Source organism: Ovis aries, chromosome 4, assembly GCF_016772045.2.
Source record: "Ovis aries strain OAR_USU_Benz2616 breed Rambouillet chromosome 4, ARS-UI_Ramb_v3.0, whole genome shotgun sequence".
In the NCBI taxonomy this organism is placed as follows: Eukaryota; Metazoa; Chordata; class Mammalia; order Artiodactyla; family Bovidae; genus Ovis; species Ovis aries.
In genome coordinates this window covers 114,355,787-114,380,547 of record NC_056057.1, presented here as the reverse complement: position 1 = coordinate 114,380,547, position 24,761 = coordinate 114,355,787, and the positions used below count along the sequence as shown (strand labels likewise).

The window sequence follows — 24,761 nt, the reverse complement described above, 5'->3', positions numbered from 1 at the left end:
TATTTATATGGATTAACTTTTTCTACATTTAAATTTCTGATCTATTTCGAAGTTGAACAGCAAGAAGAAATAGACGCAGTTTTATTTTTTCTTTATGGTTATCTCAGTGTTCCTTATTAGTCTGTCTTTCTTCACATTGATGTGAGATGCTACCTTACTGAATATAAATACAGCATAATGTAAATGATTTGAATATAAATGAATGTTGTGTGATCAACTTGGCTTATATTTGAATTTTCTGTTTTTGTTTCACTGTTCTGTCTATCCATGCACCAATATCATACTGCTTTAATTATAGAAACTGCTATATTCTACTATCTGGCAAAGCTAGTCTTACCTCATTTTTTTTTTTTTGGCTTGATTGCCCAGGCTAATTTCTTTTCCTTCATTCAAATAAATTTTATAATCAACTGCTTTAGTTGCTGAGTTTCCCACGTGGCTCAATGGCAAAGAATCCACCTGCCAATGCAGGAGGCTTGGGTTTGATCCCTGGGTCTGTAAGATCCTCTGGAGAAGGAAATGAGAAACCACTCTAGTATTCTTGCCTGGGTAATGCCATGGACAGAGGAGCCAGGCAGGCTACAATAAATGGGGTCACAAAAGAGTTTGACACAACTTAGTGGCCAAACAACAATTTTAGTTGCATGAAAAAAAAAAGCAGTAACAAAAATTTTTTATTATTATATATATATATATATACACAATCATGTTAAAGAGGAATCAATTAATTTAAATTTGATAAACTGCTTTAAACATGAATCAGGATTGAATTTGGCCAAATATTTCTTTTTCTTCTTAATCTCTTGATGGGATGTATTATAACAATCAAAATCCTCATGTTCAATCACCCTAGTATATCTGACAATCATACTTACTCATGTGATACTGCTTTTCACAATAATTTATTTAGGACTCTTGTATCAATATTTACACATGAGACATGTCTATAGCTTTATTTATTGTGAAATCTTTGTTAGCTTTTGGAATCAACATTACACTCGCTTCATAGAAAAAACTGAACATTTCCCTTCATTGCTATGTGATCAGGAATAGTCTGAATAGCACGGAGATTGTGAGATCTTTAAAGGTTTCAGTGAGTGCCCTATGAAACCATCAAGACCTGACACTTTTGTGGAGATACTCTACTTGGTTATTTCTTCAATAACAATTGAACTGTTTAAATTTGCTGTCTCTACCCGGGTCAATATGCATAAGAGAATATTAGAAACTTTCAGGGAGGAAAAGAAGAAGAAGAAAAAAAAAGACAGTTGGAAATGGTTCCTGCTTACCTAAATTGACCCTTCTCCCCCTCTCCTTCCTTTTACTAATGTGGTGCGGGTGCCTGCGCCTGAGTCTCTTGATATAAACATGGCTGCCACGCCAAACAATGCTCTGAGGATCATGCTGGTCGGGAAGACCGGAAGTGGGAAAAGTGCGACTGCAAACACCATCCTCGGGGAAAATGTATTCAACTCTAGGATTTCTCTGGAAGCTGTTACCAAAACTTGTCAGAAAGCATCCCAAAATGGAAGGAGAGAGACCATCTCGTTGTTGACTCTCCAGAGCTCTTTGATACCAAGGGGAGCCTGAACACCATCTGCCGGGAAATCAGCCAATGTGTCCTCGCCTCCTGTCCTGGGCCTCACGCCATCATCTTGGTCCTGAGGCTGGGCCGCCACACACAGGAAGAGCAGCAAACCATGGCGTTGGTCAAGGATATGTTTGGGAAAGCAGCCATGAAGTATATGATCATCTTATTCACTTGCAGAGATGAACTGGGCGACCAGAGCCTGAGCGACTTTTTGAAGGAGGCAGATGTAAACCTATGAAGCCTCCTCCAGGAGTGTGGAGACTGCCGCTGTGCCATCAGTAACAGCACAAACAGAGCAGGCTGAGAAGGAAGCTCAAGTGCAGGAGCTGGTGGAGCTGATAGACAAGATGGTGCAGAACAACCAGGGGGCTTACTTTTCTGACCCCATTTACAAGAACATAGACCAAAAGCTGAGACAGCAGGAGGAACACTTGAAGAAAATCTATGCTGATGATTTACAAAACAAAATTAAACTAGTAGAAAAGGAATATGCCCATAAACCACCAGAAGAAAAGGAGAAACAAATAAAATTGCTAATGTGGAAGCATGATGAATGAATGAAAAACCTAAGGGAACAAGCTGAGATGAATATATTCCAAACTGCATTCAACATGATTAAAAATATGCTTTCAAAAATATGACCCAAGTTGTGGTAGTATAAATTTTATTTTTACTCCTCATTTTACTATAACTTGTTAATACTGTAGTTTATAGTTTCCAAAGATTGTTAAAACCATATTTTCTGACTTCTTACATTCTGACTTCTTCATATGATCTCTCTCCCTTGAGCTATGGGTCTATGCCCTACCTTGGAATTGGAGGGACTTTGTGACCACTTTGATAAATAGTGGGTGGTTGAAGCAACACCATGTGACTTCTAAGATTAGATAGGGAAAATGCCTCCTTGCTCTTCTACGATGGTTACCCTCGGAATTTGCCCATCCTGTTGTGAGGCAACCTGAGTAGAAGCCCAAGTCGCCCCCATGATGAGGGCCTGAAGTCACTGATCCACTCCCTGGGCTGATATTTCATCTGCATCCAGAATCAGCTTGCTGGCTTTGCAAATGAGGCAACACAGAGTGGATTCTCCAGCTGCCAACTGATGAAACTGCAAAGAGCAAAGATGAGCCATCCCCATGGGGTCCTGCCCAAATTGCAGATTCATGAGAAAAATAAACGATGGCTATTGTTTTAAGCCACTATGTTTTGGGATGGTTTGTTACGCAGTGAGGGCTGCATGCTCACATGCTAAGTTGCTCCAGTCCTGTCCGACTCTTTGCAACCCCGTGAGCTTTAGCCCACCAGGCTCCTCTGTCTGTGGGATTCTCCAGGCAAGAATATTGGAGTGGGTTGCCATGCCATCCTCCAGGGGATCTTCCTGACCCAGGGATCAAACCCACATCACTTACATCTCATACATTGGTGGGGGGTTGTGGGGGGGGGGGGTTCTTTACTACTAGCATCATCTGGGAAATCAATGCAGTGAGAGTTAACCGGAATTGAATATCTTCCCAGCTCATTCTCCAGCACCACTAGCTCCTACCTGTCCTGCACCATACCAAGATTTCAAGAGTTTATGAAATTGACATAACCAGGTAATGATACATTTTGTAGAGTTCAAAGATTCAATTTGGGAAAATTCAAATAAGAAACCTTGCCTATGTTAAGTGTAGGCCCCACTGATGTAATATCTGCTGTGTTATTTCAATCCACACCTGTGAGAAGTTTGTGAACTATGGGCTTCTCCGGCACCATTATTCTGTGGTTCATGGAGATGTGGAAGTTGGCAAATTCTCTTGTTTTTTTCCTCTCCTCTTTCTGCTATTAAATATATCTCATTTTTTTCTGTCAATGCCATTCAAGTATAGTATAGATTAACATGACTGTTCTTCTATACAAAAATATTTTATATGTCATTTTATTTAAATTAATTCTGATAACAACCCTATGGAAAAGATGACAGTGAGTCTCAGGAATATAAGTAATTTGACTAGAGCCATTTGAATGCTTGCCTAGTGATCAATAGAGCTGAATTTTAATTCCTACTTGCTTGCTTTTAAGGTAAAAGGTCTTTCAAAGGCACCAGTTTGATCTTTTTAGACAGCTTTGTTTTATTTTTTTAATTGGAAGAAATTGCTTTCCAGTATTATGTTGGTTCCTGCCATATATCAACATGAATCAGTGATAGGTACACATATGTCCCCTCCCTCTTGAACCCCCCTTCCACCCCTGTTGGTTGTCACAGAGCACAACCTAGGGATTTGAGGTCTCTGCATCAAACAGCACATTTGCTAATGGAACATTAATCGACAGGAGCTCTCCCAAAACCTCCATATCAATGCTAAGACCCAGGCCCACCCAAAGACCCAAAACCTCCAGTCCTGGACACTTCACGCCAAACCATTTGCAAAACAGAAACACAACCCTGACCATTAGCAAAAGGACTGCCCAAAGCCATATCAAGCCCATAGACACCTGAACACACACTGCTAGACACAGCACTGCCCTTCAGAGAGACAAAGTCCAGTTTCATCCACCAGAGCAGAGGCATAAGTTTTCCCAACTAGGAAACTTTCACAAGCCATGGGTCCAACCCCACCAGTGGGCTCTCTCCCTCTTTTAAGGTACTGTCCTAACTTCAAATGCTCCTAACTGTAGTATAAAAATGTCTTCTCTATCAAATAGTTTTCGTTTGCCTCTGCACATTTACACTTCACTCCCTTCTCCCCTTCAATCTAACTTGTTGCCTGGGAAGCTATTCTGCGTGGACTACATCAGTGAGATCTCTTGCTGTCTGTCCTCTGCTTGGTTTCTGCTAAAGGAAATCCAAGCAGGAGATCTCTTGAAGGTAGAAAAGCAAGATCAGTATATCTGTTCTCCGGCCTCTCTCCCTGCAAGGTCACCTCTGAGTAGTTGCTACCCTAAGTTGAAGGTAATAGCTCCTCTCCTTGAGATCTCTTCACCCAACTCTCCTTCTGGATTCCACCTTTGTTCACCAGTTTGGGTACTGATACAATTTCCTCACTGTTACTGGACCTCTCCCTTGTCATTTCCAAACCTTGTATCCATCGCTCATAGGAAGCCTCTTCACTAGACTCAGCTTCAAATATCACTACAGACCATCTTTTTTTCTGCTAGAATCCTGGTGGATACATCTTATCATACCTACTTCTTTTTCTATTTGAACACATTCCCTGATTTTTATTGTTTTTTTTTTGTTGTTGTTGTTGTTTGTTTGTTTTTTTCAATCCCCTGACAGCAGGAAAGTCTCATGTGACTGTTGAAATCTCTGGGAAAATTTTACCCACATAGACTGTGACCTTGGCAGTGAACACATTAAAGGTTCTATCCTACTAAAATCATTACAAACCTTCAGTGATAGAGAGATGAGTTTATATTAAAATAAACATGGCAGATAACTCCAGCTCAAATATCTGAAATTTTTATAGCTGTCCTTTGTTTTGTTTCTGAAAGTGACAAAGTGTTTACTGCATCCTTGAAACTTAGGGACACAGGGAAAAGAAAAGGAAAGCGAAGTTGCTTAGTCGTGTCCAACTCTTTGTGACCCCATGGACTGCAGCCTCCCAGGCTCCTCTGTCCATGGGATTTTCCAGGCAAGAGTACTGGAGTGGGTTGCCATTTCCTGGAGATTAAATCTGGCGAAAATAACATCTCAAATACCTGCTCATTCTAACGTTCATCACAAAAACTATGAATAGAGTATGACAACGTGCAAGAGAAGTCTGTTGTGAGAAACATTCATAGTACAAGTGAAAAAAAAAAAAACCCAGCAGGCCCCAATTGCTATTTGCTATAACAGAATCTTATGTTTATAGTTAGTTCCTTGTGAATGATTCATCAGTTCAGCATTATCTCTAGAGAGCGAACAATCATGCACTGCCCAGACATCTTTACTTTACGAACCATTTTGATGATATTTTCTCTCAGGAATTTACAGAAGCATCATGAAGTCAATTAGTTTGTGTGTTTCTAGGATTGTCTTAGGACCTAATGAAGGTGCAACTTAAAGGAGTTGATTTCTTTTCTCTCAAACCTATGTTCTATTTTTGAAGGTAAAACATACTCAGAAGGAAAATGAGTAATTCAAATGAGGCATATAGGCATCATCTTTTCCTTGATGCATGAATTCTTCACCATTAGATTATCTTCACTTTCATTATATCCCAGTTCTCTCTGAAGGTGGTTCTGAATCTTGAGGTCTTGGGAAGTTCCAGCACTCGTTGTGTGTACTATTGCTATGGTTGAAACTTGCCATAGCCATCATCTGTAGTTGAGGAAAGTAGGATTCATAGGAGAAGACTTGAGGAAGAATTCTGGGCTTGAGATCTACTCTGAAGGATGTATAGGATGTGTGCATGTGGGTGATGGGATGATATGCCCCCTTCCTTTCAGAAAGAGGAAAGTTAGGGTCTGCAGGTGAGATCATCAGGGTAGATTCAGAAGTGACAGCATTCAATTAGGTTTGTGACAAGCTGAGTATCAGAGTCAAAGGGAGGGTCTGACATTGAAATTTTGAACTGAAGGTTATGTGAGAGGCCTAGGGTGAAAGTGGCAAGATATTAACAAAAATATTCATTTCTACTAACTCAGTATTGACAACATCCCCACAATCCAGTCTTATGTACTAAAAGGTTGTGTACAACTTGAAAGGAAGCAAATGGTAGCCAGTTCTGTGAGGCGTAGTTTTTTAAGTAATTCAGTAGGTATTTGAGTAGTTCAAGAGGAAAGTGAAAGTGAAAGTGGCTCAGTCCTGTCTGACTCTTTGTGACCTTATGGACACATAAGTCCATGGAATTCTCCAGAGCAGAATACTGGAGTGGGTAGCCTTTCCCTTCTCCAGCAGATCTTCCCAACCCAGGAATCAAACTGGAGTCTCCTTGGATTGCAGGTGGATTTTTACCCATTGATCTATGAGGAAAGGGCGTTGTAAAAAAGGACACTGTGATTGGAAGGACAACAACCTTCAGAACTGGCAAATTTGGGGGGATTATGTGCAGAGTAGTGGCTCCCCTAGCCAAGAGGGTAATCTCTCTGTAAGCATGGCATTTCATAAAGGAGGCTTCATGGGGAATCCTCTTGTGCTCTACCCAACAGGACAAGAGTTCCCTCTTACCTCACACCAATAAGGTGGCCCCCTGGGTCTTGGTGCTGCCTGAGGACATGAGTGCTGCATGGCAAGAGATTCCTGGGGACATAACCAGTGTCCTCTGGAGTGAAACTTTAGAGCCAGATGCTCTTGGGGGAAATATAAAAGATGTTGCCATGTGCCAGAGGATAATGATTCAGGAGGCTGATTTGAAGCAACCATAACTCTCACTGACTATGGGACCCAAGTGTGTTCTTCCCACAAATCAGCTGTAGGCCACACAGGAGGGAGCCAGCCAAAGCTGGCTTGAAGGAGACTTGACTGGAAGTCTACCAGGGATCCCAACTCTGCCAGGAACTGGAGTTGAAATGACCAGCTGGAGGGCAGATAGCAGTCAGCAGTTGGACATGTCATGGTAGATTTCCAGGGGAGGCTATCTGCAGGGTCATTAATGGAGCCCCATGAGAAAAAGAGACACTAAGTGTGTCTCATTCCCCAAAGACCAGATTGTGCTGGACTTGTCTTCAGTGGTTTCTTCTCTCTCCTCCAACCAAGGAGGAGTCAGAAGCAAGCCCAGTGGCTGGAGGAAGAGGAGGCAAGGGTAGGGGTGCAGATGGAAGCCAGCCCCATCCACACTGCTTGGCCTTCAGCAGAAGCTGGCAGAAGTTATGGGAAGGAGAAGATTTACCCTTCAGTGAAATTCAGCTTGATTACTGGGTTGGATGCTTTAATTACACAAATGAATGAGCAGTGGTTGCAAAGAGTTTCTGCTTAGGGTAGCAGCTATCCAAGATTTCCTTCATGAGACACTAATGGAGCCAGCATAACAGGTCTACAGGAGACAAGAATAAATGTCCTCCTTCTTTGTGATGTATTTCTTACTTAATGCAAGGCTTAGATATAGATCACCTCATTTTCTGTGGAGGAGAGCACTCTACAGAAGAACCCCAAGATCTTCCCATTCTGTTCCTGAAATAGCAGCATTGGATGCTCTGAGTGGTGTAGCAGGAGTCCAGAGAAGCACTGTGCTCCTTCAGATTATGGGAAGAAGTTTGAGCTGGCCACATCCCTCTCAGACTGGTTCAGTTCAGTTCAGTCACTCAGTCGTGTCTGACTCTTTGTGACCCCATGAATCACAGCACACCAGGCCTCCCTGTCCATCACCAACTTCCAGAGTTCACTCAAACTCGCATCCATTGAGTCAGTGATGACATCCAGCCATCTCATCCTCTCTCTCCCCTTCTTCTCCTGCCCCCAATCCCTCCCAGCATCAGAGTCTTTTCCAATGAGTCAACTCTTCCCATGAGGTGGCCAAAGTACTTGAGTTTCAGCTTTAGCATCATTTCTTCCAAAGGAATCCCACGGCTGATCTCCTTCAGAATGGACTGGTTGGATCTCCTTGCAGTCCAAGGGACTCTCAAGAGTCTTCTCCAACACCACAGTTCAAAAGCATCAATTCTTCGGCGCTCAGCTTTCTTCACAGTCCAACTCTCACATTCATACATGACCTCTGGAAAAAACATAGCCTTGACTAGATGGACCTTAGTCGGCAAAATAATGTATCTGCTTTTGAATATGCTATCAAGGTTGGTCATAACTTTTCTTCCAAGCAGTAAGCATCTTTTAATTTCATGGCTGCAGTCACCATCTTCAGTGACTTTGGAGCCCCAAAAAATAAAGTCTGACACTGTTTCCACTGTTTCCCCATCTATTTCCCATGAATTGATGGGACCAGATGCCATGATCTTCATTTTCTGAATGGTACTTATGTATAAATCCCACAGAGTCAGGAGAGTCATAGAGGTGGAGTAGAGCCTGCATATGTGAAGTGTAGAAGTGTCCCTCAGAGCCCTGATCCTTATGTACTCAAGATCAGTCAAAGACCAGCCTTGACCAGTTAAGCATCTGTGGGGTGGATTCTTCATGTCCTTGTGACTGAAAAGAAAGCAGGCAGTAAAGTTTACTGATGTGAATGGAGACTCTAAAACAACCAGTGTAGGGGTAACTCTGGCAAGAGCTTTGACTGTCCTTAGAGATCATAACTTGACCTCATGAGAATGCCTTTAGTTTTTGACAGAGTCTCAATCTGGTGAATAAAGTCAATGACCAAGCTTGAATACATGCTTTGATTGAAAATAAAAAGAAGCTACAATCACAGACTTGTTTTCTTTCCACTATGGCATTTAAGTTCAATGATGACTCTATATATGTGAAAGAGAAATTTATTTTCCCTTGGTTAGTTTTGTTTTGCTGAGTTAATTGCCCCCATAGGGTTATTTTTTCTGTTTATCTTTGTCTCTTTCATCTCTCCATCATATTGCAGTTTGTCCTCAAACGGCAGTTCTCCCTGTTTACCTTTTCAAATTTTGGAATAAATCACTAGAAAAGCTGGGAGTTTCACCTGTAAGTGAGGGTTTTGAGTGCAGGCCTCACCTGAGGTGACTGTGGGACAGGCTGTTATAGAGACGGAACACAAAATGCCCAAATGTGGAGGATTTTCTCTGGAGATGCTCTAATCAAAGGGCAGAATCCTTCAGTTATGCACTCTGGAAAAGAGACCTTAAAGTGTGAGCCTCTGAACAGGGGCAAGTGAGGAGACAGTTGGGCCAGATGTTTCATGGTCATATCCTCAGTGAATCCTCAGACCCATCCCATCGCAGCTGAAATGTCTGAAGCCCACCTCCCCACGGTGCTTCTGTCTCCTCTGTGGATGCCTCAGCCCTAGCCTCCCTGGGCCACACTGACTGTGAATGTACTGCCCCAGTGCTCCTTCTAGAAATTGTTGCATCCTCTTGTATCTGATATGTATGCTCACTGTGACATCCCAGTTTGATTAGGGATTTCAAAAAGAAAATGTCTGTGGTCTATAATTGATCTCAATCCATTTTCCAGAATGGTTGGGATATAACTAGTTTGCTAAATTGATGCTGAAATCTCAAATCCCCTGTTACACAGAAATAAAATGTAATAAGAGAGAATGTGCAAACTACTCTTACATACTTATACACAGAATTATTTGTTGTCATCTACAGCTTGGAGATAGAGACTTTCTAATACTAATTTCAAATTTTTATTGCTTCAGCGGCAAAGATAAAGAAAATTGGCTTCTTAAAGTTTCTATTATGTTCAGGCTTTTAAAACTCCATCATCAGCAAGGCAGAAGAACCTGCATCCACTGATTGCACTCATTCTTCTATTCAGCTCACGACAGAGCTGCCACCATCCTCAGTTAGGCCTCCTCAGCAAGTGTGAGTCCACTGTGAGAATTACCCCACACAGAGGAGGGGAAGTGGACCTTGGTCAAGCCAAAGGGGAAGGAGATGAGGCAGGAAATGGTTGTGCCTGTGTACACGTGAATTTAGAACAGCCACTCTTGTTATTGTGAGAAGATTCTGAGAAATGGGCCAACTGGTTGACATAGAAGCAGCAGAATTCATCCAGAAAATGGCAGAAACCTCCCTTTTCTACAGTGAGTAGATCTAATCTCCTTCTATTTTGTAACACTAGAGCTGCCAAGGAATTGAGTTGATTTTGAATAGTTATTAGACCTTGGGATATTTCCTGGAGGCTGTCTGATAGGTCTTTGGATAGTGTCTGAAGTTTTGGATGGAGGTGGTTAGGCCGGCAGTTCCTGTTCCAATTCCAGCTGCTATTCCTAGTCCTACTAAGAGGGGAATGAAATGAATTGTTCATTTTGTTTGCTTGCAAATGAAAGGAATAGGTAGGGGTTGATCACTGGGGACTATAAAAATGTTAGGACTGGAATATATCAGGGTGCAGGTTCCAGTCTAATTAGTAGGTAAACAGAGGTATATAGATGCCCCACACAAGAAAAACAACCCAGGTGTCACAATACAACAGCTGAAGTAGAAGGCGAAGAGGAGTCAAGGGGGAGGGGGTTTGATCATTCGTTCAAGAATGCTCAGGGACCCTGCTAAGGTGGCCCCAATGATGGGAGAAGTGGAGGAGTATGCTGAGCGAAATTGTCCTTTAAATGTTAAAGAGTGTCCTGTATGACAAGAAATATTATACATAGCTTTTCCAGTGGCAAAGAGTAAAGTGGAGGTATGGTTACACATGGGTTTAGGGATTATGCCCAAGGGTTGGTCATATGAACTGTTTTGGGAATTTCTAGATATGCGAAAAGGAGCTGGTTGTAATACTGTTACTTTCTGGGTGATAGGGCCTCCAATTGGAGGTTTCCTGTTGTAGGAGGGAAGGTCACTGAGCAAAGATTCTGAGTTTGTCCAAATTCTGGGTTTGATGACTAGTGTGAAGATATTTAAGATATGAGACAAATAAAGGCTCCCCGTGATATGAGTGGTGTAGGGATATGCTACCAGTGGTCCAGTCAAGGATGGATGTGAGGAGGACTGAATCTCCCAGAGGAGTTATGGATAGACATATCCAGCAGTCTTTAGCCAATTGTGGGTCAGAAGCATTGAGAGTATGGGTTAAATTAAGGGTCCAGAATAGATAGTTGAAGTTAGGATTTTGAAAGTGTTCTTCCATCAGAGGAAAACAAACAAACAAAAAAAAGATAAGAATATGCTAACCAACATTTGGGGAAGTGAATGTAAGACTACTATGGAGAAGAATTAGATTTCAAACGGATAAAAGTTATAAAAGATTCTTTGCAGCCACAGGGTGGAGATGTAATCTTCAACATGTTTGAATGTGGATCTTTGAGGACTTGAGACCCAGATATCTGCCATGAGTTGTTCCAGAAATAATTGTAACCGTGAAACTGACAGGCTTATCTGAAGTCAGTTGGGGTTGGTGGAAGCTGTGAGAACTTTAGAGTTGTAGGGCCTGTGTGAGAAACTTGGTAAGTATTATTCTGGCAAACGTTCTTATTATTGAGCTGCATAACCTTTTTTAGTCGAGTAATGTGCACCCAAGGGGTGATTTCTTTTAATTTTGCAGCAGTAGGGGTCAGCAGAATTACCATATAGGGTCCTTGCCATGTAGGGTTTAGATCTGAGTGGGACTGACCTGTCATATAGACTTTGTCTCCTCTTTGGAGGGATGGTACGGGAGATTGGGATGTGGTCGAGGGAGTAGGTTATCCATACGTTGCCAAAGAGCATCTCCTATCTGGGCAAGTAAGGGAAAAGGAAGGTGGGATGGCAGTTTGGGACCATCCTGGGAGAAGGAAAGACCCAAAGGTGTTATGGGCCTCCCATACATGGCCTCAAATGGACCAATACTTAGAGGGTTTTGGTAAAGCCCAGACCTTAAAGAGGGCTAAAGGGAGGAGTTCAGTCCAATCTTAATGAAGTTTGATTGTTAATTTGGTCAGAGTTTCATTTAGGACTCGCTTGGTTCTCTCAACGTTACCAGAGGACTGGGGGTAATAAGGAATGTGAAACCTCCAAGGAATTTGAAGGGTTTGTGCAATATTTTGGGTGATTTGGGTTATGAACTCGGGCCCATTGTCAGAATGGAGGGAGGAAGGCATTCCAAATATAGAGAAGGTTTCAGTGAGAATAAGGCGAACCACAGTAGGGGCTCGTTTGTTAGTAGTCAGAAAAGCTTTAATCCATCCAGAAAGTGTATCTACGAAGACTAGATGAAATTTAATCCTTTTACGGGTGGAATGTGGGTGAAATCTAGTTGCCAGTCTTGTGCCAGAAAGATGCCTGTGAATTTGGTGAGTGGGAAAAGGAGGGGGTGAATGTTAGAATTAGGATTTGTCCACTGAAAAATGGTACAAGTTTGGGTGAGATTATTTAAATAAGTTGCATCGTCCTTGCTCAGCTCAATAAAGTTCTGAAGGAAAGACTTAAGTACTTTTGCAGAGGGTTGGAAAAGGGAATGTAAATATGAGAGTAATGTGTGGATGTTGCTAAGTCGCTTCAGTCATGTCCGACTCTGTGCAACCCCATAGATGGCAGCCCAACAGGCTCTCCTATCCCTGGGATTCTCCCGGCAAGAACACTGGAGTGGGTTGCCATTTCCTTCTCCAATGCATGAAAGTGAAAAGTGAAAGTGTGAATGTTAGGCTCATCAATTTGGGCTCTAGTAAAGACAGGACAAACAGAGGCAGCCTGAGGTTTTGCTTCGTGATTTGCTCTATTGTTATAAAAGGAGATAGGACTGTGTCGCTGATGTCCCCGGCAATATATTACAGCGTCTTGTTTTGGGAGCTGAGCCACATGGAGGAGTTCAGAAATAAAAGAAGCACTGAAAATAAATGTGCCCTATTGAGTTAGGAATCCGCTCTCCCTCCAGATTGTAATATTAGAATGTAGTTTGTTATAGACACACTTGGAGTCAGCGCAAATGTTTACCTTTTGGTCTTTGACTAGGGTCAAGGCTTGTGTAAGAGCTGTCAGTTCAGCCTGCTCTGAGGATGTGAGCTGGGAGTGTGGCTGACTTGATGAGGTAAGGGGGAATAACTTTGTTGGGCTGTCCCCGGACATTAGCTTATCTAGCCCCAAGTGGGGCTTGTTTCTGGCCACTGCCATCTATGAACCAGAATGGGACTATGGGGTCAGTCATGGCCTGATTGGTTATATGTTCAAAGGGATTAGGTGACATATCCAAGTTCTGAACACAGTCATGAGATAGATGCTCTGCTTCTGGATCTGGTGTAGGGAATAAACTAACTGGATTAAGAGGTTTCACCTCAGTTCAGTTCAGTTGCTCAGTCGTGTTCGACTCTTTATGACCCCATGAATCACAGCATGCCAGGCCTCCCTGCCCATCAGCAACTCCCAGATTTTACCCAAACTCATGTCCATCGAGTTGGTAATGCCATCCAGGCATCTCATCCTCTGTTGTCCCCTTCTCCTCCTGCCCCCAATCCCTCCCAGCATCAGGGTCTTTTCCAATAAGTCAACTCTTCACATGAGGTGGCCAAAGTATTGGAGTTTCAGCTTCAGCATCAGTCCTTCCAAAGTATACCCAGAACTGATCTCCTTTAGGATGGACTGGTTGGATCTCCCTGAAGTCCAAGGGACTTTCAAGAGTCTTCTCCAACACCACTCTTCAAAAGCGTCAATTCTTCAGAGCTCAGCTTTCTTCACAGTCCAACTCTCACATCCTTTCATGACCACTGGAAAAACCATAGCCTTGACTAGATGGACCTGTGTTGGCAAAGTAATGTCTCTGCTTTGTAATATGCTGTCTAGGTTGGTCATATATTTCCTTCCAAGGAGTAAGCATCTTTTAATTTCATGGCTGCAGTCACCATCTGCAGTGATTTTGGAGCCCCCCCAAATTAACTCAGCCACTGTTGCCACTGTTGCCACTGTTTCTCCATCTATTTGCCATGAAGTGATGGGACCGGATACCATGATCTTAGATTTCTGAATGTTGAGCTTTAAGCCAACTTTTTCACTCTCCTCTTTCACTTTCACCCAGAGGCTCTTCAGTTCTTCTTCACTTTCTGCCATAAGGGTGGTATCATCTGCATATCTGAGGTTATTGATATTTCTCCTGGCAATCTTGATTCCAGCTTGTACTGCATATAACTTAAATAAGCAGGGTGACAATATACAGCCTTGACACACTCCTTTTCCTATTTGGAACCAGTCTGTTGTTCCATGTCCAGTTCTGACTGTTGCTTCCTGACCTGCAATCAGATTTCTCAAGAGGCAGGTCAGGTGGTCTGGTATTCCCATCTCTCAGAATTTTCCAGTTTATTGTCATCCACACAGTCAAAGGCTTTGGCATAGTCAATAAAGCAGAAATAGATGTTTTCCTGGAACTATCTTACTTTATCGATGATCTAGCAGATGTTGGCAATTTGATCTCTGGTTCCTCTGCCTTTTCTAAATCCAGCTTGAACATCTTCAACCAACTTGAAGTTCACAGTTCACATATTGCTGAAGCCTGGCTTGGAGAATTTTGAACATTACTTTTCTAACGAGTGAGATGAGTGCAATTGTGCGGTAGTTTGAGCATTCTTTGGCATTGCCTTTCTTTGGGATTGTTTCCTTAATTTCACCTTTTAATAGTTCTTTGTTAGTGTATAGAAATGCAACAGATTTCTGTGTGTTAATTTTGTATTCTGCACTTCACTGCCCTCCCTGATGAGCTCTAGTAGTTTTCTTTAGGATTTTCTATATGTAGTATCAAGTCATTTGCAAACAGTGACAGTTTCTTCTCCCTTTCTGATGTGGATTCCTTTTATTTCTTTTCTTTTCTGATTATCGTGGCTAGGACTTCCAAAACTATGTTCAGTCAAAGTGGCAAGAGTGGGCATTATCAACTTGTTCCTGATCCTAGACTGAGTGCTTTCAGCTTTTCACTGTTGGGTATGATGTTTGCTATGGGTTTGTCATTGTTGTTATTTAGTCACTAAGTCATGTCCAACTCTTTTGGGACCACTTGGACCATAGCTGCCTGGCTTTTCTGTCTGTGGGACTTCCTAGGCAAGAATATCAGAGTGGTTAGCCATTCCCTTCTCCAAAGGATCTTCCCCACTCAGCTATTGAACACACATGTCTTGCATCAGCAGGCAGTCTCTCTCCCACTGAGCCACCAGGTAACCCATGGGTTTGTCATGCTGCCTCTAAGTCACTTCAGTCATGTCTGACTCTGTGTGACTCCATAGATGGCAGCCCACCAGGCTCCCCCCATCCCTGGGATTCTCCAGGCAAGAACACTGGAGTGGGTTGCCATTTCCTTATCCAATGCATGAAAGTGAAAAGTGAAAGTGAAGTCACTTAGTCGTGTCCGACTCGTGTCCGACTCAGTCTTATCGACCCAGGCAAGAGTACGGGAGTGGGGTGCCATCACCTTCTGCGATGAGTTTGTCATATATGGCCTTTATTGTGTTGATGTATGTTCCCTTTATGTCCCCTTTCTGGAGATTTTTTTATTATAAATGGAGGCTGAATTTTATCAAAACCTTTTTCTACATCCATTGATTATGATTGGATTTTTTTATTCTTCAATTTGTTAGCATGGTATAACACATTGATTGTTTTGCAAAAATCGAAAAATCTTCATATCCCTAGGATAAATCCCACTTGATCACGGTATATGACCCTTTTAACAAATTATTAGATTTGGTTTGCTAATTTTTTTTAATTTTACTATTCATAAGACTGAAGGGAAAGAGAAAATATTGGCCACAAACAATGAACAAAAGACAAATACAAACAGCAGTTAACATTTCTGAATTTCTAGATGTAAGTTCTAAAAGGACGTCAACACTCAGGACACTATGACATGGAATCATGATGTCAATCACCTCAAAAACAGAAATCTAATTCATGAGAAATGCTTTCTTTTAATAACAGAAAGGCATTTTTCATGATGGGCAGAGCTCTCCCAAAAGAAAACCAACAGTTGCAATTTATGGAGCCAATAAGAAAGATATTTTAAAAGTGTCCCACTCCTTAATAAGCTATACTCCAGTACTAAATATAAAAATACTTTTAAAAGTCTCCCACTCCAATAGATGCTCTACTCACAAGTTTTGCTTTTCATAAATACTTAAACTTTTTAGAATGTTGTTGTTCAGTAGCTAAGTGGTGTCCAAATCTTTGCAACCCTGTGGAATGCAGCATTCTGGGCTTCCCTGTCCATCACCAACTCCCAGAGCTTGCTCAAACTCATGACCATCAAGTTTGTGATGGCATCCAACCATCTCATCCTTCCTCTTCCCCTTCTCCTCCTGCTTTTAATCTTTCCCAGCATTAGCGTCTTTCTCAGTGAGTTAGCTCTTTGCATCAGGTGGCCAAAGTATTGGACTTTCAGTCTCAGTATCAGTCCCTCTCATGACTATTCAGAATTGATTTCCTTGAGGATTTACATGTTTGATCTCCTTGTAGCCCAAGGAACTCTTAACAGTATTCTCTAACACTACAGTTCAAAAACATCAGTTCTTTGATACTCAGCCTTCTTTATAGTCCAACTCTCACATGCATACACAACTACAGGAAAAACCAGTAGTCATTTTAGAATGTAGGAGTGAGTTAAAAGTGATTTTTCAATTTTACTATTTTTATTTCATTTGTCTAAAATAATATGCTATTCATTTTTGCATAAACTAGTCTCCTAGTCCTAACTTTGGAAAATCATTTATTTTATTCATCCATAAAAGTCCAGATACAGAACTTTAAGCTTTCAAAGTTGGACATACTTGCTTTTGAAAAGAAAATATTGTTATACCACAACATGTTCAGTTCAGTTCAGTTCAGTTTAGTTACTCAGTCGTGTCCAACTCTTTGCGACCCCATAAATCGCAGCACGCCGGGCCTCCCTGTCCATCACCAACTCCCAGAGTTCACTCAGACTCACGTCCATCGAGTCAGTGATGCCATCCAGCCATCTCATCCTTGGTCGTCCCCCTTCTCCTCCTGCCCCCAATCCTTCCCAGCATCAGAGTCTTTTCCATTGAGTCAACTGTTCGCATGAGGTGGCCAAAGTACTGGAGTTTCAGCTTTAGCATCATTCCTTCCAAAGAAATCCCAGGGCTGATCTCCTTTAGAATGGACTGGTTGGATCCTCCTTGCAGTCCAAGGGACTCTCAAGAGTCTTCTCCAACACCACAGTTCGAAAGCATTATTAGCTATCATAAATAATTCACCCACAGAATCTGGGTTGTATGAATGTGATGTTTCTGTAACATTTTACATAATAGTTTTAGATGATCCAAAGAGCCTGCAATGCAGGAGACCCGAGTTCAATCCCTGGGTTAGGAAGACATCCTAGAGAAGGGCATGGCAACCCACTCCAGTATTCCTGCCTGGAGAATCCCATGGACAGAGGAGCCTGAGGGGCTACAGTCCATGGGGTCACAAAGAGCCAGACACAACTTTGCATGACACAACACAGTCAGATACTATGTCTATATGGTCAGAAGGGAAACTTACTAGCAGAGCTTTAGGACGGCTGCAATCCGAACACTCAGATTTGAGGGATTCTGTAGAAAAAATACAAGAAAAAATGGAGAAAATGAATTTATGATAACTTAGATGATGAGGAAGAGAAACAATCAATAAAAATGAAAAATAAAGGCCACAAGAATGATAGAAGTCAAGAACAGATCTTTGTCAATCGACCAACTGCACCTTTGGTAGACCCCTGCTTTCAATCCTGAAAGCCCTTGGGATGATGGATTTGCTTTTAAACACAGATATCTATGCCTAATAAAATGACACCTTTACAAAAGGGCTTCCCTGGTGGCTCAAAGGTTAAGGCATCTGCCTCCAATGCGGGAGACCCGGGTTCGATCCCTGGGTCGGGAAGATCCCCTAGAGAAGGAAATGGTAACCCACTCCAGCATTCTTGCCTGGAGAATCCCATGGACGGAGAAGCCTGGTAGGCTGCAGTCCACGGGGTCGCAAGAGTCCGACATGACTGAGCAACTATACTTTCCACACCTTACAAAAGGGAGTTCTATGGCACAATTGCACGGGAAGAAGATGCTGTTTCTTCCTGTGGCTGTAACTCAAATCCTACTAGATCCTCAATTCTCACAAGGAGGAATGCACTATGATTATAATGCCATACCTTCAAAAACCATAAAGGAGATGAAACAGGCATGTACCCAATATGGAACCAATCCTCCTTATACCATGGGACTAATTCAGGTACTTTCACAAGCTGACTGGTTAATTCCTTATAATTGGGAAATGATAGCCAGAACTTGGTATCCACCTCAGAAGTTTTAAAATTTAGGTCCTGGTGGCAAGATGAGGCAAATCAACAAGCTCACAGAAATGTGACAGCCAACCCGCCAGCTGATAGAACACTTGATCAATTTGGGTAGTGGGGCACATTTTGGCATTCAAGCTCAGTTACAATTAGATCATTAATTACTCATTCAAGTGAGAATGATATGTTTAAAAGCCTAGGAGAGAATAAATCCACCCAGACAAGCCTCTATTTCATTTACCCAAATTAAACAATCAAATGGGGAACCTTATGTAGATTTCATTGCCAGGCTACATCAAAATTTAAATAAAACAGTTTCACAACCTGGGTTGAGAGATTTGCTGATGCAAGTTCTTGCTTATGACAATGCTAACTCAGGATGTAAAAAAGGTGATTCAGCCTATCAAAGCACAAGGTGCCCTTCTAGAAGAATATCTTAAAATTTGCCAAGATATTGGGTCAGAACCATATAAAATGCAACTTCTGGCTCAAGCATTGTCTAAAGCTAATAAAAAGACAGATATGAGATGTCACCAATGTAAAAACTTAGGATACATTAAAATAGACTGGAAAGGAAGAAGAAGGGAGTCAGTTTACAAATCATACTATTGGCTCTGATGCCACTCCTATTTGTATTGGTCTTGGAAGTATATGTCTTAAAACAGGATATCAAAAATGGCTGTCAGTTGTCAAGGAATCAAATACCAATAAGACTTCCCTCTTTCTGTTAACTGCTCTTATGTTTTTAGAAAAAGAGGAAACTTCCAGCATGATGAATCCACCTGACCTTCCTGATTGTGTTGCTGAAATTAGCCATGGTATTGAAAATTGGTTAAGATGGAAATTATGTAAAGGATCAGAAGGCCATTTATTATTAAATGTTGCAGAAGGTCCCATTATCGACTGGGGACCCTGAGGAATCCCTAAACGTATAGACTCTACAGTGTCTTTCCCATGGGTATAGACTGATAAGGAGATTAGTACTTACGGTAGTCAACCCCTTGTATGGCATGGGGTAGGATTAGCTCCCCCTGTGCCTCGTTTAGATCATTACCCTATTCAAGATGAAATATGGGAAACGCCCATAGCATTGAAAGAACTATGGCTTGGAATGGACAATATACTGAATATATTTTAAATGACCCAAAAGCTACCTTTAATTTTACAAAAAACTTTACCCACACTATTCAGACTTATATAAGAATTCCTTTTATTTTCATGATCAGACCAGCAAAATATGATCCCATTCGGGATTAGTAACATGTATTAACTGTTCATTTTATACATGTATAAATAATACCATTCCTTTTGGTAAAAGTTGGCAGAGTATTTACATTCTTAAAACAAGAATGATTCCAGTTGAATGGGTTCCAGTTGATTTACAAGAACCTTGGCAGGAAAGCCCTACATTATATGTTATTGAAGAAATACTGAAAAATCTTAAACGTGTTAATGTGTTTTGGGATTGCTCATTGCTGCCATCTTAGGTATGATCACTATTACCACTACGGCAGCCATAGCCAGAGTGGCTCTTCATAAATCTATACAAACAGTTCATTTTGTACAAGAATGGCATAAAGATGCCTATGTCCATTGGACCACTAAACAAAAAACTGATGGAAATTTGGCCTCCCAAGTGTCCGACCTTCAACAATCTGTTATTTTATTAAGAGATCAATTAGTCAGTTTACAAAAACAGGTGAGACTAAGATGTGATTGGAACTATACTTCCTCTTGCATAACGGCTTTCAAAAATAAAAGACAAAAGTCAATTGGGATAAAGTTAAATGACCCCTATTGAGTCAAGGTAATATTTCTGTAGATATTCAAGATCTACAACAAGATATACTAAAAGCTTTCAATAAACACCTTGATGTAATTTCTGGATCAGATTTTCTTGATACTGTTGCTAATAATCTTTCTTCTCTTAATCCCTTAAAACAGATCAAGACATTTGGATACCGAATTGCTCTGGTTATGGGAGTGCTATTAATTTTGCGTTTGTGTTTCCATCTAGTCTGGAGAAGAACGGTCAAGAGACAACGAAGCCAACAACAGCAACTAGCATTTCTCACCATTTCTCGTCACATGCAAAATCAAAAAGGGCGCGATGTAGGAGACAGGAAGAATAAAAGAAAAGCAGGCCTTGGCAAGGGCCGCAAGAGAAATTGATAATTATTGATAACCTGGATACTATAAGGCATGAGACTCTTGGAACAAGTCCAGAGGGAACGGTTTATAATCTTGAAAACAAGATATGATCCTGGGGTTGGAAAACCGACCCAAGACTGTTTCCCAACTGGCGTCTCAGAGTCACATGTTTTACGTGTCTGTTGGAAAATCTATAGATAAGAATATTGGTCTTAGTTACTGATTTGTTATTGATTACGGTTTCCTAATTACTCCACGGTTAATGATCATTTTGTTCTTTGGCCCTGAAGGCCACATGAGTTACAGTTTAACTCCCCACATATTCCTTCATTCACGGCTGAAAGTCTAATAAAGCTGGCTTGGATTCAGTTTCGGCACCTTCACCTTGCAGCAGTCTTGGTCCCCTGATCCTCGCTTTTCTCTGAATGGGTAACAATGGGGCAAACTCCTAAGCACAGTGACTATATGCAAGTGTTAAAAACTTAGTTAAAAGGTTTGGGAGTTGAGATATCTCACACCTCTTTTAAAGAATTGTTTTCTGCCATTGAAATATATTGCTACTGGCTAGATCCAGATAAAAGGACTTTGAGACATGAGGAATGGCAAGAAGATATGCGTTGTCTGTACCTTGCCTCCCAATGCAGTGAAATGATTCCTTTGTCTGTATGGTCAGTAGGGAATCTTATTAGCAGAGCTTTAGGACTGCTGCAATCTGAAACCTCGGATTCAGGGATTCTGGAGAATAAATACAAGAACAAGCGAAGGAAATGAATGTATGTGATAACATAGGTGATGCGGAAGAGAAACAAGCAATAAAGAAAAAAAAAAAAAAAAGAGCCACAAAAATGATAGAAGTCAGGAACAGATCTTTCTCATTCAACCAACTGCACCATTGGTGGAGCCCCCTCCTTTCAATCCTGAAACCAGTTGGGATGATGGATTTGCTTTTAAACCACAGATAACTGTGCCTAATAAAATGACACCTTCACAAAAGGGAGTTCTATGGGACAATTGCAGGGGGATGAAGACCCTGTTTCTTCCTGTGGCTGTAACTCAAATCCTACTAGATCCTCAATTCTCACAAGGAGGAATGCACTATGATTATAATGCCATACCTTCAAAAACCATAAAGGAGATGAAACAGGCATGTACCCAATATGGAACCAATCCTCCTTATACCATGGGACTAATTCAGGTACTTTCACAAGCTGAACAGTTAATTCCTTATGATTGGGAAATGATAGCCAGAACTTGCCTATCCACCTCAGAAGTTTTAAAATTTAGGTCCTGGTGGCAAGATGAGGCAAATCAACAAGCTCGCAGAAATGAGACAGCCAACCCGCCAGCTGATAGAACACTTGATCAATTAATGGGTAGTGGGGCACATTTAGGCATTCAAGCTCAGTTACAATTTGATCATCAGTTACTCATTCAAGTGAGAATGGTATGTTTAAAAGCCTGGGAGAGAATAAATCCACCCGGACAAGCCTCGATTTCATTTACCCAAATTAAACAATCAAATGGGGAACCTTATGTAGATTTCATTGCCAAGCAATGTCAAAATTTAAATAAGACAGTCTCACAACCTGGGTTGAGAGATTTGCTGATGCAAGTTCTTGCTTATGACAATGCTAAGTCAAAATGTTAAAAGGTGATTCAAAGCACCTCAAAGCCTCTCAAAGCACAAGGTGCCACTCTAGAAGAATATCTTAAAGTTTGCCAAGATATTGGGTCAGAACCATATAAAATACAACTTCTCAAGCATTGTCTAAAGCTAACAAAAAGACAGATATGAGATGTCATCAATGTGGAAAATTAGGACACATTAAAATAGACTGGAAAGGGTGACGAAGGGAGTCAGTTGACAAATTATACTATTGGCTCTGATGCCACTCCTATTTGTATTGGTCTAGGAAGTATATGTCTTAAAACAGGATATCAAAAATGGCTGTCAGTTGTCAAAGAATCAAATGAGGATAAGACTTCCTTCTTTCTGTTAACTGCTCTTATGTTTTTAGAAAAAGAGGAAACTTCCAGCATGATGAATCCACCCGACCTTCCTGATTGTGTTGCTGAAATTAGCCATGGTATTGAAAATTGGTTAAGATGGAAATTATGTAAAGGATCAGAAGGCCATTTATTATTAAATGTTGCAGAAGCCTCCATTATCGATTCTGGACCCCAAGGAACCCCTAAAGTTAATAGACTCTACAGTGTCTTTCTCATGGGTATAGAATGATAAGGAGATTAGTACTTACGGTAGTCAACCCCTTGTATGGCATGGGGTAGGATTAGCGCCCCCTGTGCCTCGTTTCGATCATTATCTTATTCACGGTGACACACGGAAAATGCCCATAGCATTGAAAGAACTAATGGCTTGGAATGGACAATATACTGAATATATTTTAAATGACCCAAAAGCTACTTTTAGTTTTACAAAAAACTCTATCCACATTATTCAGACTTGTGTAAGAATTCCTTTTATTTTCATGATCGAACCAGCAAATTATGATCCCAATTTGGGATTAGTAATGGACTTCCCTGGTGGCTCAGACGGTAAAGTATCTGTCTACAAAGTGGGAGACGGGGGTTCAATCCCTGGGTTGGGAAGATCCCCTGGAGAAGGAAATGGCAATCCACTCCCCTAAAGCTACCTTTCATTTTACAAAAACTTCTACCCACACTATTCAGACTTATATAAGAATTCCTTTTGTTTTCATGATCGGACCATCAAAATATGATCCCATTCGGGATTAGTAACATGTTCATTTTATACATGTGTAAATAATACCATTCTTTTTGGTGAAAGTTGGCAAAGTATTTACATTCTTAAAACAAGAATGATTCCAGTTGAATGGGTTCCAGTTGATTTACAACAACCTTGGCAAGAAAGCCCTACATTATATGTTATTGAAGAAATACTGAAAAATCTTAAATGTGTTAAACGTGTTTTGGGATTGCTCATTGCTGCCATCTTAGGCATGATTGCTATTACCACTACGGCAGCCATAGCCGGAGTGGCTCTTCATAAGTCTACACAAACAGTTCATTTTGTACAAGAATGGCATAAAGATGCCTATGTCCATTGGACCACTCAACAAAAAATTGATGGAAAGTTGGCCTCCGAAGTGGCTGACCTTCAACAATCTGTTATTTTAATAGGAGATCAATTAGTCAGTTTACAAAAACAGGTGAGACCAAGATGTGATTGGGTCTATCTTTCCTTTTGTGTAACGGCTTTCAAATATGATAAGGCACAGTTCAATTGGGATAAAGTTAAACAAGGCCTATTGAACCAAGGTAATATTTCTGTGGAGAAGGCAATGGCACCCCACTCCAGTACTCTTGCCTGGAAAATCCCATGGATGGAGGAGCCTGGTAGGCTGCCATGGGGTCGCTAAGAGTCAGACACGACTGAGCGACTTCACTTTCACTTTTCACTTTCATGCACTGGAGAAGGAAATGGCAACCCACTCCAGTGTTCTTGCCTGGAGAATCCCAGGGACAGAGGAGCCTGGTGGACTTCCATCTATGGGGTCACACAGAGTCGGACACAACTCACGTGACTTAGCAGCAATATTTCTGTAGATATTCAAGATCTACAACAAGATATACTAAAAGCTTTCAATAAACACCTTAATGTAATTTCTGGATCAGATTTTCTTGATACTGTTGCTGATAATCTTCCTTCTCTTAATCCCTTAAAACAGATCAAGACATTTGGATGCTGAATTTTTCTGGTTATGGGAGTGCTATTAATTATGTGTTTGTGTTTCCATCTAGTCTGGAGAAGAACAATCAAGAGACAGCAAAGCCAACAACAGCAACTAGCATTTCTCGCCATTTCTCGTCATGTGCAAAATCAAAAAGGGCGAGATGATGTACGAGACAGGAAGAGTAAAAACAAAGCAGGCCCCAGCCAGAGCTGCAAAAGAAATTGATAATTATTGATAAACTGGATGCTATAAGGCATGAAACTCTTGGAACAAGTCCAGAGGGCACAGTTCATAATCTTGAAAACAACATATGATCCCTGGGTCAGAAAACAGACCCCAAACTGTTTCCCAACTGGCGTCTCAGAGTCACATGTTTTACCTATCTGTTGGAAAATCTATAGATAAGAAATATTAGTCTTAGTTACTGATTTGCTACTGATTACGGTTTCCTAACTACTCCACGGTTAATGATCATTTTGTTCTTTGGCCCTGAAGGCCATATGGTTACAGTTTAACTCCCCGCATATTCTTTCATTCCCGGCTGAAAGTATATTAAAGCTGGCTTGGATTCAGTTTCGGC

At 41.2% G+C, this 24,761-nt stretch overlaps 1 pseudogene; it reads left to right on the top strand.

Annotated features, from left to right (window-relative positions):
• The first annotated feature begins 1,361 nt into the window (after positions 1-1,361).
• On the top strand, positions 1,362-2,232 carry LOC101116295 (GTPase IMAP family member 7-like; annotated as a pseudogene).
• The last annotated feature ends 22,529 nt before the right edge of the window (positions 2,233-24,761 follow it).